This window comes from Carcharhinus amblyrhynchos, chromosome 20 (genome assembly GCF_965287045.1).
Source record: "Carcharhinus amblyrhynchos chromosome 20, sCarAmb.v2.hapA, whole genome shotgun sequence".
Taxonomy (NCBI): domain Eukaryota; kingdom Metazoa; phylum Chordata; class Chondrichthyes; order Carcharhiniformes; family Carcharhinidae; genus Carcharhinus; species Carcharhinus amblyrhynchos.
This window is the reverse complement of record NC_137343.1, coordinates 8,183,379-8,199,422: the sequence shown is the minus strand read 5'-3', so window position 1 is coordinate 8,199,422 and position 16,044 is coordinate 8,183,379. Positions and strand designations below refer to the sequence as shown.

Sequence of the window (16,044 nt, the reverse complement as noted above, 5' to 3'; positions counted from 1 at the left end):
AGGGTGTGGGGTAACAGAATGTGAGGGTAACAGAATGTGAGGGTATCAGGGTGTGAGGGTAACAGAATGTGAGGGTAACAGGCTGTGGGGTAACAGAATGTGAGGGTAACAGGCTGTGGGGTAACAGAATGTGAGGGTATCAGGGTGTGAGGGTAACAGAATGTGAGGGTAACAGAATGTGAGGGTATCAGGGTGTGAGGGTAACAGAATGTGAGGGTAACAGGCTGTGGGGTAACAGAATGTGAGGGTAACAGGCTGTGGGGTAACAGAATGTGAGATCACAGGGTGTGGGGTAACAGAATGTGAGGTAACAGAATGTGAGGTTAACAGAATGTGTGGGTAACAGGGGTAGAGCAGAAACAGGGCTTGGAGTAACAGGATAAAGGGCTAACAGGGTGTGGGAGTAACTGTAGAATCCATAGAATCCATTCTGTCCATGGAGACTGTACTGACTCTCTGAGAGAGCATCTTACTCAGCATCCAACCCCCATCTCCGTAACTACGCATGTCTAATTTACCACAGCTAATCCACCTAACCTCGTCCTCTATTGACACTAAGGGGCAATTTAGTGTGCCCAATCCACCTAACCTGCACATCTTTGGACTGCGGGAGGAAACCGGAGCACCCGCAGGAAACCCACACAGACACGGGGGGGACGTGCAAACTCCAGACAGACAGCCACCCAAGGCTGGAATTGAACCTGGGTCCCTGGCGCTCTGAGGCAGCAGTGCCACAGGAGAAGTGCGGGATAAGGGGGTGAGGGGGATAAGAGGGTCTCCTCAAAATGTCAACCTTTCTCCATGCAACGGGTCAAATTTGGATGCTGAGATGATTGTTAAGGCTTTGTTACACTGAGCTGTTCGAATTTATATTCACTAGCTCAGAGAAAGCGATGTAGAAAGGAAACGGAACAAAGTGAGTCCCTTTGAATGTTTACTCAACGAATGTGATTCCAGATATAGTGAGCGAAACTGTTAAAAGAACTCCAGATAATGAACCAGCTTCCCTTCTCTATGAACGGCATGCTTTGTCTGTTTAGCGCGCAAGAAACAATACTTTTCACTTGTACACCAATACCTGTGACAATAATAAAGCAAATCAAATCAGAAATTCACACTAATAAACGAAGGAGTTGGTTTCATTGGTTTCGCTGTGTTCAGCGATAACAACAAAACATTGTCTCTGATTCTAAACAAAACGGTTTTCAATATAAAACAACATTATTGTTACATTCTGGAGTTTAGAAATCAAACAGTGCCTTCGGCGTGTGCCGGGACTGGTAATAATTGAACACCAATTATTTTTCATATTGTGTGAACGAAGGCAAAGCATTCGGATATATATTTCGATTTCAAGTTCCTGAATTTTATTTGGAAATGGAATAGCTAAAAAAAGGGAACGGCTCTGGGGTGGCTAACGTACTGGGAAGAACCTTGTTAGTTGTCGCTGGGACTGAAGAACAAACGGTGGTGACGCGTTCAACCCACCAATTTTAATATGGAACTCTACAAATGATATCAAACTGTGCCGTTCTCTCTCTGCATGCGTGTTTTGCGGCCGAATTCTGTCAACCCGACTGGTTGGCACGGGTTACAGAGCTTGCAACCTGCTGTCTGGGTGGGAATGGAGGAATTGCTGATTCTACCCAGTCCACATGTCGTTAGCAAAATCACTCCGGAAATAAAAGTGTTGTTGTAACTTGACCCCCTGTTTCCTGCCTAACGGCTGGTACTCACCGATGTCACCACTTTGGTGTCAAGGACTGTTAACCTTGTTCTATTATTAACCACGGAGGGGTGCTTCCGGGTATTTCGTTTCTGAAATGTGACTTAAAATGTGCACCCGAGGTTTTGCCGTTCGCCCGGGCAATGGTGTCTAGTGAGTGGAGTCAAATCCAACTGCGGGAATAGGTTTTGGAGAAAAGTCACTGGGATTTGAAACGATAACTTTGTTTCCTCTCCACACAGATGCTGCCAGACCTGCTGAGTGTTTCCTGCGGTTTCTGTAGTTGTCCCGGCTGGAGTAGACCTTCTGTGTCTGTTTTCCCCTTTCCTAGGGTTTGGGGTGGGCTCCGAACCCTGAGGATTAAAGAAAGCCCCACTGATTTGATTTATTATTGTCATATGCATTAACATACAGTGAAAAGCATTGTTTCCCCCGCGCAATAAAGACAAAACATACCGTTCACAGAGAAGGAAACGAGAGAGTGCAGATTGTAGTGTCATAGCTAGGGTGTAAGCATTGTTAGAGAGTTTAAAAGAGTTAGAATGAAGTTTTAGAAGCATAGAACGAGAGTAAAACATAGAATTAGAATTGCTCAGTGTTTGGGTCTTGCAATAGTCCTGTTACCCCAGTATAGACTTGCCCCTCCCCTCCCTTCTAGATCAGGGAGAGATTTAGTTCCTTTTTGAACCAACCTCGAAATATGAGTCCACTTTATTTGTGCTCGGTTTATTCTATGCACTTACAAACCAGCCACCGTTCCCCAATATCTCCGCATGAAGGGAACCAGAAACATTAATTTGTTTAATAATTAAACAATGTTAACAATTCTTCAAATCAAGCCACTGATAGCAATGTTTACCCGCAATCTGACAGAAAGCGGGAATCAACTGGCACAGATCACTGCAATTTAGAGATCAGAGATTAATGCAGTGAGGACAGATATCATCTGTTGTAATGAGAGCAACGCCTTGGAAAATAAGTTAGATCGTAACATGATATGGAGATGCCGCCGTGGGACTGGGGTGGGCGCAGTCAGGAGTCTCACAACATCAGGTTAAAGTCCAACAGGTTTGGAGAGGGCTTTGTACAGTTGTACCTGGTGCTCTAAGACTTCTTACTAGATTGTAACATGACATTGTTATTGTAGGGGAGACTTTATAAATCTCTGCAAAATGGAAGATTTTGCGGCAATGTATTCAGTAATAGATAACACATTTACTGATATATTCCATACACATGAATTATCTTCGAGAATTATGCTTTTTTTCTCTCTCTGGTGTTTTTATTTCCTTGCTCGGCCACGCAACTTCTGTTAGCGTTCACTACCGATAGATTGCTAGTGAATGTGTGAGTGAGGGGGGGGGGCTGATTTATTGATGGATTCACTGAGTTGCATTCCCTTCAATTCACAAACCAACCCCGATAAAACGGAGTTTCCCCAACGTACACGTGTCGTGTGTCTACAGCACACGCACCAGCAAGGTGCTGGCGAACCCTCAGGCAATCGAAAGGTCCCGAATTGTACGCGTATCAAATGATTTTTTTTTTAGGAGGCTGTGAATTGATTGGTGTTTATTATTATTCATTCTTACCGCCGGTTCTCGCAACTGAATCAACAAAGTGAGCGGTGAAAGACACAACAGGCGTGCAGCGATCAGTCTGCCTGAGGTTAGTGATCAGTATCCGGGTGCAGCAACTGCGAAATGTTAAACCAAAAGGAAAAAAACGCTGGAAAATCTCAGCAGATCTGACAGCATCTGTAAATGGAGAAAAGAGCTAACGTTTCGAGTCCAGATGACCCTTTGTCAAGGATGGACCAAGGGTGATCTGGACTCGAAACGTCAGCTCTTTTCTCCCTTTACAGATGCTGCCAGACCTGCTGAGATTTTCCAGCATTTTCTCTTTTGGTTTCAAATTCCAACATCCGCAGTAATTTGCTTTTTTTAAACTGTGAAATGTTGTTGGTTGGAGACGGGGAGCGGGGGAGTGATGACAATACAAAGTATCTCTTGGTTGAAGTATTTTAATAAGTGGACCAGTATATTGCCCAAGGAAAGTGCGCTGAGAATAACGGAATTTTCTCTGTAAATCAAATCATATCTTAGAAACCTGATACTGACTTGTTTAACCCTTCCATTTTCAGAATGGTCGTCCTTATAATTAGCTGTGATGTGTTTGTGTTTATATATCACAACGAGGGATTCACACCATCAGCTCCCACTGTCACATCACTTCTGCAGAGAGTGCACCAGGGTATCTGACTGGGCTTCTTCGCTCTGATGATGTAGGACATGGCGGTTGATGTCACTACATTGCAAGAGGTGGGAGAAGGGCCAGCGATAAAAATGTTTCCAATCACTGGTTGTTCATTTTCGACCTTCGAGGGAGAAAAATAAACAAAGTACGCGGATCCAGGCGGATTTGCATTTCCGTAGCGGATCTGGACGTGCCTTACAACCAGGACTATTTGAAATATAGTCACTGTGGGCACAATAGTAAGTCTCACAACACCAGGTTAAAGTCCAACAAGTTTATTTGATATTGAACCCACTAGCTTTCAGGGTGACCAGAACTCTCCACTCATCTGACGAAGGGGCAAACCCCGAAAGCAAGTGGGTTTACTATCAAATAAACTTGTTGGACTTTAACCTGGTGTTGTGAGGCTTCTTACTGTGTTTACCCCAGTCCAACGCCGGCATCTCCACATCAGTACTGTGGGCAGGCAGGCTGTGCAAAGCAAGCCCCTCCGAACAGCAAAATGATTGTTCAGGGAACTCTCTGTTATTCCCCACAATAGTGAAGTAGGACGTATTATTTTTGTTTATTAATTCATGGGCATCGCTGGCTGGCCAGCATTTATTGCACAAGCCTTGATTCCCGAGGGCAGTTGAGAGTCAACCCCACATTGCTGTGGCTCTGGAGTCACATGTAGGCCAGACCAGGTAAGGATGGCAGATTTCCTTCCCTAATGGACATTACTGAATCGGATGAGTTTTTCGGGCAATCGACAATGGTTTCATGGTTATCAGTAGATTCTTAATTACAGATATTTTTTAATGAATTCAAATTCCAAAGAACAAAGAAAAAGGAATAGGCCCTCCGGTTCTCCAAGCCTGCACTGACCATGATTCCCAGCTGAACTAAAACCCCCTACCCTTCCGGGAACCTTATCCCTCTGTTCTCATCCTATTCATGTATTTGTCAAGACGCCCTGTAAAACGTTCCACCATATGCCCTGACGGGATTCGAACCCAGGGTCCTGGAACATGAACTGAGTTTCTGGATTAATAATGTGGCGATAGTACCACTAGGACATCGCATGCCCAAATAACAATGCAGAAAAATGTTAACAATCATATCCGAAAGACTCCACCCTTGGACAGTACAGCACCCCCACCGTACTGCAATTGAGTGTTAGCCGAGAATGTGTATTCGCATCTCTGGGGGGAGTGGGACTCGAACCACCTTTGCAGTCAGAGATGGGGAGATGTAATTTTCTAAAACATTCCAAAAGTAGGGTAATTAGAAAATTCTCTCCCAGTTAAAGCATTGCTGCTTCTACTGGTCTGAGGAACCGTGTATCGATTAAAAGGGAGATATGTGGTTTATAGACAAGAACTTTTAACATATTTCATTCCTCGCTGACCAATTTAAACTGACCCTGAGACCATGGGAAATCCACATGATCCTCAGGATTTGCTACTAATCGGATATTTCCTGCAAATACTTTCCATCAGGAAGCAATGAGCGCCATATTTTCTTTATTAAACTGACGACCTCAAGTCTAATGCGGTCACCTGTCCGTGAAAATCAATCTAAAACACCAACGAGTTAAAGTGTAAATGGGGAGGGATGCTTGGTGGGAATGTTTACTAGTCCAAAGTAGGTGAGTTTCCTGCTTAACAGGATGAAGATCCAATTTGAGCCGGTCCATTAACTATTCATTCCACTTTGCTCCCCCGTGGCAGCAGTGAGTTGCCTATTGAGCTAGTCCCTCCTCAAGTCGGGAGAGGGATGTTCAACACGCCCTATTCCAGATGTATCAATTTTAACATTCCCGTACAAAAACAGAATCTCTGCAAAATCTCAGCAGGTCTGACAACATGTGTGGGGAGAGAATAGAGGCATGGTTCGAGTTAGGGCGATTGGTCATGCTAAATTGCCCCTTAGTGTTGGGGGAATAGTTATGACAAATACGTGGGGTTTCAGGGAGAGAGTCTGGGCGAGATTGTGGTCGGTGTAGATTCGATGGGGCAAATGGCCTACTTCTGCACTGTAAACTTCTATGATTTGGAGTTCAGATGACCTTTCGTCAGAGCTCTAACGAAGGATTATCTAGACTCCAAACATTGGCTCTTTTCCCTCATCTCCAAGAAGATTGCGCATATCGACACAGACATCAAGTTTTTCAGTAATCTGTAAACTCTCTGTGATGTTATATGCTCTGTCTGAGGCCAGAACTCTCCATTCACCTGACGAAGGGAGAAACCCCGAAAGCTTGTGAGTTTACTATCAAATAAATCCGTTGGACTTAAACCTGGTGTTGTCAGACTTCTTACTGTCTTTTCCCTCCCCACAGATGCTGTCAGATCTACTGAGATTTTCCAGCTTTTCTTTTTGGTTTGTCTTTGTTTTAGATTCCAGCATCTACTTTTTTTTTGCTTTTATTTTAACATTCTCATGTTCAAATCCTTCCATGGCCTTGGCAATGAGCCGAACGGCCTCTTGTAAAACTATCATCATCTCTAAGTCCTCCTCCAACATTCTCCGAGCTTTCTGCTTGCTCCAGTCCTGCGATGCTTATGCATCCATTATTTCTTTCACCTCGCCTTTCTGCCAAGGCTTTGACTGCCAAGACACCTCCGTCCCTTCTCCCAGCACACCCCTCAAGTTCTGAAATGTCCTCCTAAACTTTTCTGCTATTTTAGAACCCACCTTAAAATCTACCTCTTTCAGGAACAATTTGGTCACCTGTCCTAAAATCTCCTGCTTTGAGTCAAAGTGATAAGAACATAACGTAAGAACATAAGAAATAAGAGCAGGAGTAGGCCATCTAGCCCTTCGAGCCTGCTCCGCCATTCAATAAGATCATGGCTGATCTGAAGTGGATCAGTTCCACTTACCCGCCTGAATTTGTCTATTATCTGAATTTGCACCTCATTAATGTCTATATAAATTGAATGTCTCATAAATCACTGAAATGTACATATGGATGTTCCATGAAGCATGCCAAACTCATGCTTAATACTTAGCTCAGCATTTTGTAGCAGGGCGTTAGGTGCAATCTCGTACACCGATTGATATAATAGGGCGATGCTTTATGATTCATGATAGAATTCTTTCTCGAAAAGATAGGAACTAAAATGGAACGAGACTTCAATAAAATGTGTGTTTTTAAACAGTAACCACCCACTGTCTGTAAGCCTTTCCCAATTAATTAACAAAGGTCGTTTCAAAAAATTTTTTCATAGAATTGTATAATCCCTACAGTGCAGAACAGGTCATTCGACTCGAGACTGCACTGAGTTTCTGACTATCTTACCCTCTTCTCTCCTGTCCTATCCCTAATCCCCCTAACCTACACATCTTGGGGCACTAAGGGGCAATTTAGCATTGCCAATCCACCTGCACACCCGCGTTTGATTCCCGGCTTGGGTTACTGTCTGTGCGGAGTCTGCACATTCTTCCCGTGTCTGCGTGGGTTTCCTCTGGGTGCTCCGGTTTCCTCCCGCAGTCTGGTTAACAGCATTGGCCATGCTAAATGGTCACTCAGTATACCTGAATGGGCTCCAGAGTGTGGTGACTAGGGGATTTTCAGAGTAACTTAATTGAGGTGTCAGTGTAAGCCTACTTGTGACACTCATAAATAAACTTTAAAACCTTGCATATCCTTGGACGGTGGGAGGAAAGCGGAGCACCCGAACGAAAGCCACGCAGACATGGGGAGACGTGTAAACTCCACACAGACAGTGACCGAGGCTGAAATTGACTATTCGTGTGCATTTTCGCCGCAAAATGCATACTGTATCTCCCAGTTCCATAACCTCCTATATCCCCAACAATCCTCAGTGAATTGAAATTGAATTGGAACCGAGCGTGTTTATTTAATAAAAAGTCAAATCGACCTGTTTGCTGTAGAGATTCCGATGCGCTTTATTATAGGATTTTTTTTGCGATCAAATCCCCAGTATAGACCGAATTTCGAGGGGGAAGGATGAGTCCGTTAAATTGCTGAATATGATATATACCTTTCACACTCTCGCCTCCCGCACCTACCTCTGCCTAATAAGCAGAGGGACATAAACTGGAAATAGGCATGTGTGCTAACGTTTACCGGTTGGTTGTAAATTTAGCGCATGCTGAAGCGGTTGCGAGATGTCTGAAAACGTGTCAATGTATCCCAGTCTCCAAATCCCAGGCGGGATCAGCTTTCCTGCTCTGCTCCACTCTCTGCGAGTCCCAGTCTGTCTGGGAGTCAGACTCAGTACACCCCGTTCTAACTTTTAAATGATGCAAAAGCATTCCCTCCTCAAATCACTGAAAGAACGGGCTGATCAAAGACCTAAAAAATTGTTACTGTGCAGGGGGGGCGATAAGGGCAGGATTCTCAAATCTCTACAGTTCATCTTTAACAGCAATGCTAAAAGCCAGAACACCTCTTTAAACCTTAACACAACGCGTCTATTTTAATTGTTGAGGATCATAGGGCTGACCCACAGCTGGAGAGAAATTCCTGTTATTCGGCTGAGAAAAGAGCCAGCCTCAGGTGTTGGTTGAACCCACAGTTAGTAGCTGAAAGGTTGGAAAGGAAATGACTAACTCAATATGTTAAGAAATACAGAAGTCCTGTCTTACTCTAATATGATTCCAATTAGAAATCTCACAACATATTATATGTTGAAATATTGGAATCGTGACATGGAGCAACATAGCCTAGGAATTTGAGGCTGATTTGGATAGAATCATGGTTATTGCAGTTTTAGATCCGTTTTATTAAACTATCTGTTGGTGGTGCTTATTTAAGTAAAAATTCCAGCAGCAAGCCCCAGTTTATTGTTTTGTGACATTTCGTTAAGGAGCCATAAAATTCGATTTCAATCCATTTGCCCTCAGTATTTGATCTCCCTGCTCTTCTGGTTATCCAGTTAACGGGCTTCTGCGAAAGTCGGAGAAATAATGTTCGTGTTATTATCACACCGTCCCATAGCAGCACAGCTAGCTCAAAATGCTCGTGTGCGAGCTGATACCCTGGGAGATTTAATACCTGCGCTAAAATAGGAGCTGAGAGGAATTTCGGAGTAATGGCGTGAACTTCATTTCGTAGATGCAGTGGATGATTGTGATGTGTTTACTAATGCTTTGAGTTAAAATGGAATAAAATCTTGCTGGAAGGGCCAATAGGATATTCACCAACAATTCTAAAGTAAAACAAAGTTTAAACTAGCAAGTTACATTTATTTTAGAAAATACGGAAGGATTAGTTAATCCATACAAACATATATTACATATACGGTCTATAAGTAACATATATAAACCATGTATATCACACATGTACATATATATAACATATTATCATAGTGTGATATATCATATATAATATTATATGTTGTATAATACGATGTGATACAGGGACGGATAATGAAGGCAAGCATCTGCATATTATTGACTGATAGATGGTCAGAAATAATGGTTCGACGCACATTTTAAACGGTTTTCGTTTTTTTTAATTAAAATTAAGGTTTGTGAGAGCAAACAGGAAAAATAAGAAACCTATACACGTATCAGCAGCATAGAAATGGAGATTAAATGATTGCGGCAGACTTCACGATATACAGATCACCCTCTGTATTAACATTCACTCACATTGGAAGGTATTTAAAACGGCGCACTTTAACCTGATAAAATCAGCAACAGGCCAAATTATAGGAGAATTTCACGGTAACTTCATTGCCGTGTTAATGTAAGCCTTACTTAAATAAAAAACAAATAAAGTAAATAGAAGAGATCTTTGGATGGCAGTATTGAACCCTTGGATGCCTAACAGCTTGTGACATATCTACGGGTTAAAGCATACATCGGAGTATTCGAACGAAACATGAAATGGTGGGGGTTATTTGAGGCGGAATTGATGTGCAAGAACGACGCACGCCGCCTTAATATTTAGAATAAACACGGGTTTTATCGAATTTCCTTTGCCAATGTGGAGTCTGCGGGCCAAGGCTGCATTATCACCTTTCGCTTCACATCCCATATACATGATGTGGAATTGCCGGCGTTGGGCTGGGGTAGGCACAGTGAGAAGTTTCACAACACCAGGCTAAAGTCCAACAGGTTTATTTGGTAACACGGAGCTTTCCAAAGCTCTGAAAGCTCGTGCTACCAAATAAATCTTTTGGGCTTTAACTTGGTATTGTGAGACTTCTTGCTGAGCCATTCCATATACGCGCACATACATTTTTGGGCTATATGTGTAATTTGGGTACATAACTCATTTGAATTTGACTAGCGCCTTCTCACACATTGCAGTTGATGAAATGGTTTCACACTCGATGTGTTGATGGTGAATGCGCCCTTCCTATCATTGCGCTGGCTTCAGAATGCATGTTCATACATCCCAGGGAAGACCCTCTATTTCACTGTGTGTATCATTTCACTGGCCTGAAAATTTCCAAGACTATAAATTAAGGGACATTCGAGGTATTTACCAAAGCGAATTAACAATCATTTCTGAAATATCCCCGAGTATCCCTGGAAACTGCGCGGAGTGTTTTTGTGTGGAGTGCTAGTCAGCATTTTTTGTGTCTGCGCTTGGTTCTGTGCTTTTAATGGTTTGCCTTTATTTTGCGACAAAGGGGAACGAAAAAGGTTTTAAAATAATTGTTTGTACTCGAAAGTACGGAAGGAGGAGAGGCGGCCGTTAAAACTGGGCTCTCGGATCGGAATCAGGAGGCATTGAAGGTGTACCCAAACTGTATGTGTTTTAATATTGCTGGTAACATCAGCGGGCTTTTGAATACAGTTCTACTTTCACAAATGGACCTACCTCCTAGCTCTGCCTGTAACATCACATTCTGCATTCTCTCCTTTCCTTCGGTATGCTTTGTCTGTGTAGCGCACAAGAAACAATAATTTTCACTGTATACGAATACATGTGACAACAATAAATCAAATCGAAATCAAATTCAACACATTAATAGCTATTACATGTAATTTTATACAGAATCAAAACTGCTAGAATTAATTGTACATAATAAAGCAGTCTTTAAAAAATTGGGAAGTGATTTCCCCAACACTATGCATTGTTAATTGTTGATTAAATTGCATCTTATTTATTGCAAGATCCAGTAACTATTTAATCATCAATTCACACAAGAGTCAACAATCAGTTTCTCATCGCTGTTCTGCAGTAATCCGGTAAAACACATTTAAGCTACACCACACTCACATAATGTATTGTTAATTCTGCATAACGGACACGTTGAGATTTGAAACATTTTTTGGTTAATTGTCATTGATGAATTCCTCGGAGAGCAATGGTCGATTCTGCAGCGTTTTCCTGCTTGCGATTGTGTGCTGATGTTTACACGAACTACAAAGAACCTCAGCGGCGAATACAATCAGAAAGTTCAATCACTGCTGTTTGTTAGCAGACATAATATGGAACAACACAAAACAGCGTCTGTAAATATAACAATGCCCTTAATCAGAAATACTAACATATACAGTAAAGGATAAAGCAATCTATAACAAATTATTCCAATTTGGAGACGTCGAGATATTTACTATTTTAAACATTTATTCTCTTGACGCGCAGATAAACACTCACTGACAGATAGTGCATTACTTATGCAGAAAGGAAATCCACCAGGCATTTGTTTCAAGTGTACTAGCTCCTGGAAATGTTAAACTCTCAAGGACCACCGATAATCTTTTCTAGTGGTCATTTATATTTCCAGGTGACCTGACGCTGAAAGACACACTGAATAGCCAGAAAAGATCCCTTCCATTCTCACCCCCCGCCCCCCAAGAAGTTCGCTCACAAAGACTGCGTCCTCCTTTTGTCCTCAGAAAACAGGCGCGAGGGTTTAACATCCTAACCTAGTGCGTGAGAGATGGGGGAGTTGATCCGCCGGGTAACCCTGGGACGAGGAAAGATGTACCTTTTTTTCCCTCACCCCCCCACCCACCCACCCACCCACCCACCCAATTGTCTGCCTTCTGTTGATTTAACCACCGCGTGGCTCTTAAAAGCCTTCACTGCACTCTGAGACAATTGTGCTAAAGTAACTTTTACCCTGTCTCACCTTCCCATCGAAATATCGTATCAACAGATCGGTACTAAATCAGACTGCCTATTAGGCGATTTCAGTGACCTGGCTAACTCACCTCTCCACCCACCCGCCACCCCAACCCCCTCCGTCTCCCTTGTTTGTCTTCCTTATACCAAACTTGGAGTTAAATTGAGTTTATTTGAGGTCAGGCCACCTTTCAGGTGATTTCTTTATCTGGTTAAGCTATCAGTCTCCTCAGGAAACTTAGAGGCTCATGAATCATTCTTGATAGTGGACACGTGAATGGGTAAAGAAAAGTTTGGAGTGGTGCTGTTGATTGCCCTATTAAAATGTTCAGGCACAACAAACACTTAATAAAAGGCACATTAACTGTAGCAAATCGCGTGTATCTACACACCTGCTTAATTAGGAAGTGTGACTCAATGGGAAAGGCTTCACGGCAAAGAAAAGGTTATTTTTTTAACCCAGGCATCTTTAGCAGACGGACAATGGGACTGGCGACAAAGATGGGCCGGCGTGCCACCTTCTATTTAAAAATAAAGAACTTCCAGACGAGGAATTATTGTGTCCTTTACAGAACGCGTCCTGTGATAATTGTTATAAGTGCTCCAGCCTTTGTGGTCAGAAGGAGCGAAGCGCTTTCCAATTACCTGAGCGGCTACAATAGTAATCTCTACAAAAAAATATATAAATTGCAACGAGCCTCTTAATTGGCACACAACGGCGGTATAGGTTAAATTTTAAGAGTTACTGTGAGGCCTGCACAGGCACAGCGGGCCGAGTGGCCTCGTCTGTTTTGTATTGTTCTGTAACGACAAAAAGCATCGGAAAACTTCCGCCATGAAAGCGACGTGTAAAACAGTTCACATGAGATCCCATGTTCGATAATAATATTGCAGCTTTCTGAGTTTTGGTACCATGTTGTGCTGGGGGGGAGTTCCTCGGGTAATATTTATAACCGGGACTTGTTAAATATTCCACCTTGAAAATGACTTTTTAAATAAAATGTAAATTGCGAAGAAAGGGGATTCGACGCTTCCAGGAGGAGCTGGACAAACATTTAGCAATTTGCCGGCTGGAGGTCTGATGTTTTTCCTGGTGTGGTTTTGATATGAAATGAATTCGCTTGCCTTAAGTGCAGAGTCTGGGAAGAAGTTGGCACCGAGGCGTTGCGAAAGGGTGTGATCTCAGGAATGTGTTATTTTGAATGGATTGTTTAAGTTACTGAAAGGTGGGTGCCCCCAAACCCACCTCGAGAATCATTGCGACCTACTATGAATGGGGCCATATTAGAGTCGGCGCCTTTCCGTTGTTTTACAGAGAGTTTGCCCATTGCAAACAGACAGCAACTCTAATATTATATGGGCATCAAAATCATAGAATCCTACAGTGCAGAAGGAGGCCATTCAGCCCATCAAGTCTGCACCGACCACAATCCCATCCAGGCCCTATCCCTATGACTCCATGCATTTACCCTAGCTAGTCCCCGTGATATTAAGGGGCGATTTAGCTTGGCCAATGCACCTGACCCGCACATTTTTGGACTGTGGGAGGAAACCGGAGCACCCGGAGGAAACCCACGCAGACACAGGGAGAACGTGCAGACTCTACACAGACAGTGACCCAGGCTGTGAGTCGAACCGTGGTCCCTGGCGCTGTGAGGCAGCAATGCTAACCCCTGGCAGTCCACTGTGAAGAGGGACTGAAATAGATTTCTTAATGACTGACAGCGTTTTCCGTGGGCGCAAAGGTTAGCGAAATGGGTGCGATTTTAACTGGCGGGCATTTATTGTTACTCCGAAGTGTGTTTCATTTGAGATGAGAATGGGGGAAATTTCAGCGCGGTTTTGCAGCGTGCAATTGAATAGATCTGTGGCTCCTCAAGACTGAATTAAGGCAAGAAGGAAAAACCACTGCCCACCCAGATTGGTAATCCTGCCCACTGCCTTCTGATCGGTATTGCCTTCCTTATCTTTGCGGCGTGACAGCAATAGCAGACAGGCAAAAAAAAAATTGTACACTCAAAATGTATTTACTGCCTTTGCAAATGACCAGAGCAAGCCGTGGCTCTGGGCTGGTTAAGCCTCTGCGTGTGGAGTACTTGGTTGCAGTTTCATATTCAACTGAGTGCGCCCGGCTTTTCCTTGCAATCTCCTCGCTAGGAATCTCGGCGGAAAATAGCTGCTCATAAAAGGTTAGGCGGTTCTGATTTCTTTCTTGCCATTGCTAGCCGATGAATTTCAGCAATACCCCCCACGCCCCAACCCTACCCCCGCCATTTTTCCCTGCGCCCAAGTTATCTCAAAGACTGTTAAGTATTCAGGAAAAGAGCAACGTTTCAAATCAAGTCCCACCTATGTTAAATATGCTGGAAGGCCGATGGTAAATACCTTAGCTTGCAATTGGAACAGTTCCCGATTTCACTTTGCCATTTCAATGTGATCCGATGATTCGTTTGCCCGGGTTGTTATTTTCGCATCTTGGGGCTGTTTTTTTCTCCCTTCAGGGGAAGGAAACGGCATCTTTCTTTAATAGGTAAACACGTCAACTCCACTACCTGTCAGCACTGCCGATCGCTTCTTTCTACATGTGTTAGATTGTTATCAGGTAGCCTTTGGCCACCTTACATCTGCCATAATACTTTCAGTGTCAGGATAAATGACATATATTTAGCGCCTTGGGACTTTTGACTATGCTGACTGCGCTATATAAATGCAAATTGTTTCTTGTGCCTGTTCGGATCGAAAACACATTGAAATCTGCCCCAACCTCACATCCCGAGTATGGCAATGTGAATCTTCTCTGGCCAGTCAAATGGATCGTGGTGAGAAGTGATCAGCGATATTATGGCATTAGATACAAAGTTAATGCTACAAAATCGATTAGTTCATTTAGTTTTTTTAATAATAAATTACTGAGGACGTGTCCCAGTGAAGAATGGTATTTTACAATATTTTGTGTATATAATAAACACAAATACTAATATACATAAAACATATCAGCTTCATTCTCGCAGAGAGTTATAACTGCTTTTGCTATTCGTTACTCGAAGGTAACACACATATATACATATTCTCTCCCTCGATAACAGAAAGGCAACACACACACATATACATATATATACATATACATACACATATACATATATGTGTTTGTGAGCGTGTGTGCGTTGCCTTTATGTAACGAATAGCAAAAGCAGTTGTAATTTACTGCGAGAATGAGCGCTGATTGGGAAAGTAGACAGTGTAAAAAAAGGGCAGGACGTGAGATAGAGGGAAATAATCTTACCGAAGTTGCAAAGTTTACCCAGGGCTTATATATATATAGAGAGAGAGAGAGAGATAGTGTAGCCACCAGCAATTCGAAAAGACAATTTTAAAATGTATATTTGTACAACTTTTTGTTAACACTGTTATTCATTACCTCCTCCGTTTTAAAGTCCCGCCATGCCAATGACTTTTTAGTTTAAAAAAATCCAAACACAAGTTGGAGACAGAAAGCTGGATCTCTCTGAATTCTGGTCTGAAAGTCACTGGACCTCTCCAATATTCGGACATTAGCTGCCATCTCCCAGAAGTCTGGGGACGGGACAAGCGCGGCTTTATTTCACTTTATTATCTTTGCTCGCTTCCGCGTGTAAAACAGAATGTGAAGGCGGCCTCGCCTTTTGCTGCTTATTTTACATAGGTAACCGTAAGGAATTTGACGTTTGGGGTACTTGTCACTGCGATTCATCCAGTTAAATCCGTCTTATATTTACACTGGAGTTTTATTAAACAGATAAAAACAGATAGAGTGGGAGTTGGGGGTGGGGCGGAGGGAGTGAGGAAATAACAATTAAAGCAAAAGGCAAACAATGTTACGGTGATTGCATTCAAACTAAACGCGAACACCTGGTGCGGACAAGCCAGTGGCAAAGGAACGCAAGCAAGATAGACTGAAGGAGAGGAGATAGGAGGGGGAGAGGGGACAGGGAAAGGACGGACAGGGAGAGAGAGGGACAGAGGGTAGGGAGGAAGAGAGACG

General features: G+C 43.0%; 1 long non-coding RNA gene across 1 annotated transcript; it reads right to left on the bottom strand.

The window, feature by feature from the left end:
• Positions 1-1,778: 1,778 nt before the first annotated feature.
• Positions 1,779-14,509, bottom strand: LOC145356049 (uncharacterized). The gene is made up of 3 exons (XR_013889060.1): positions 14,409-14,509; positions 10,770-11,405; positions 1,779-2,079 (listed from the first exon to the last, which is right to left on the bottom strand). It is a non-coding gene; the product is annotated as an uncharacterized LOC145356049 (long non-coding RNA).
• Between the last annotated feature and the right edge of the window lie 1,535 nt (positions 14,510-16,044).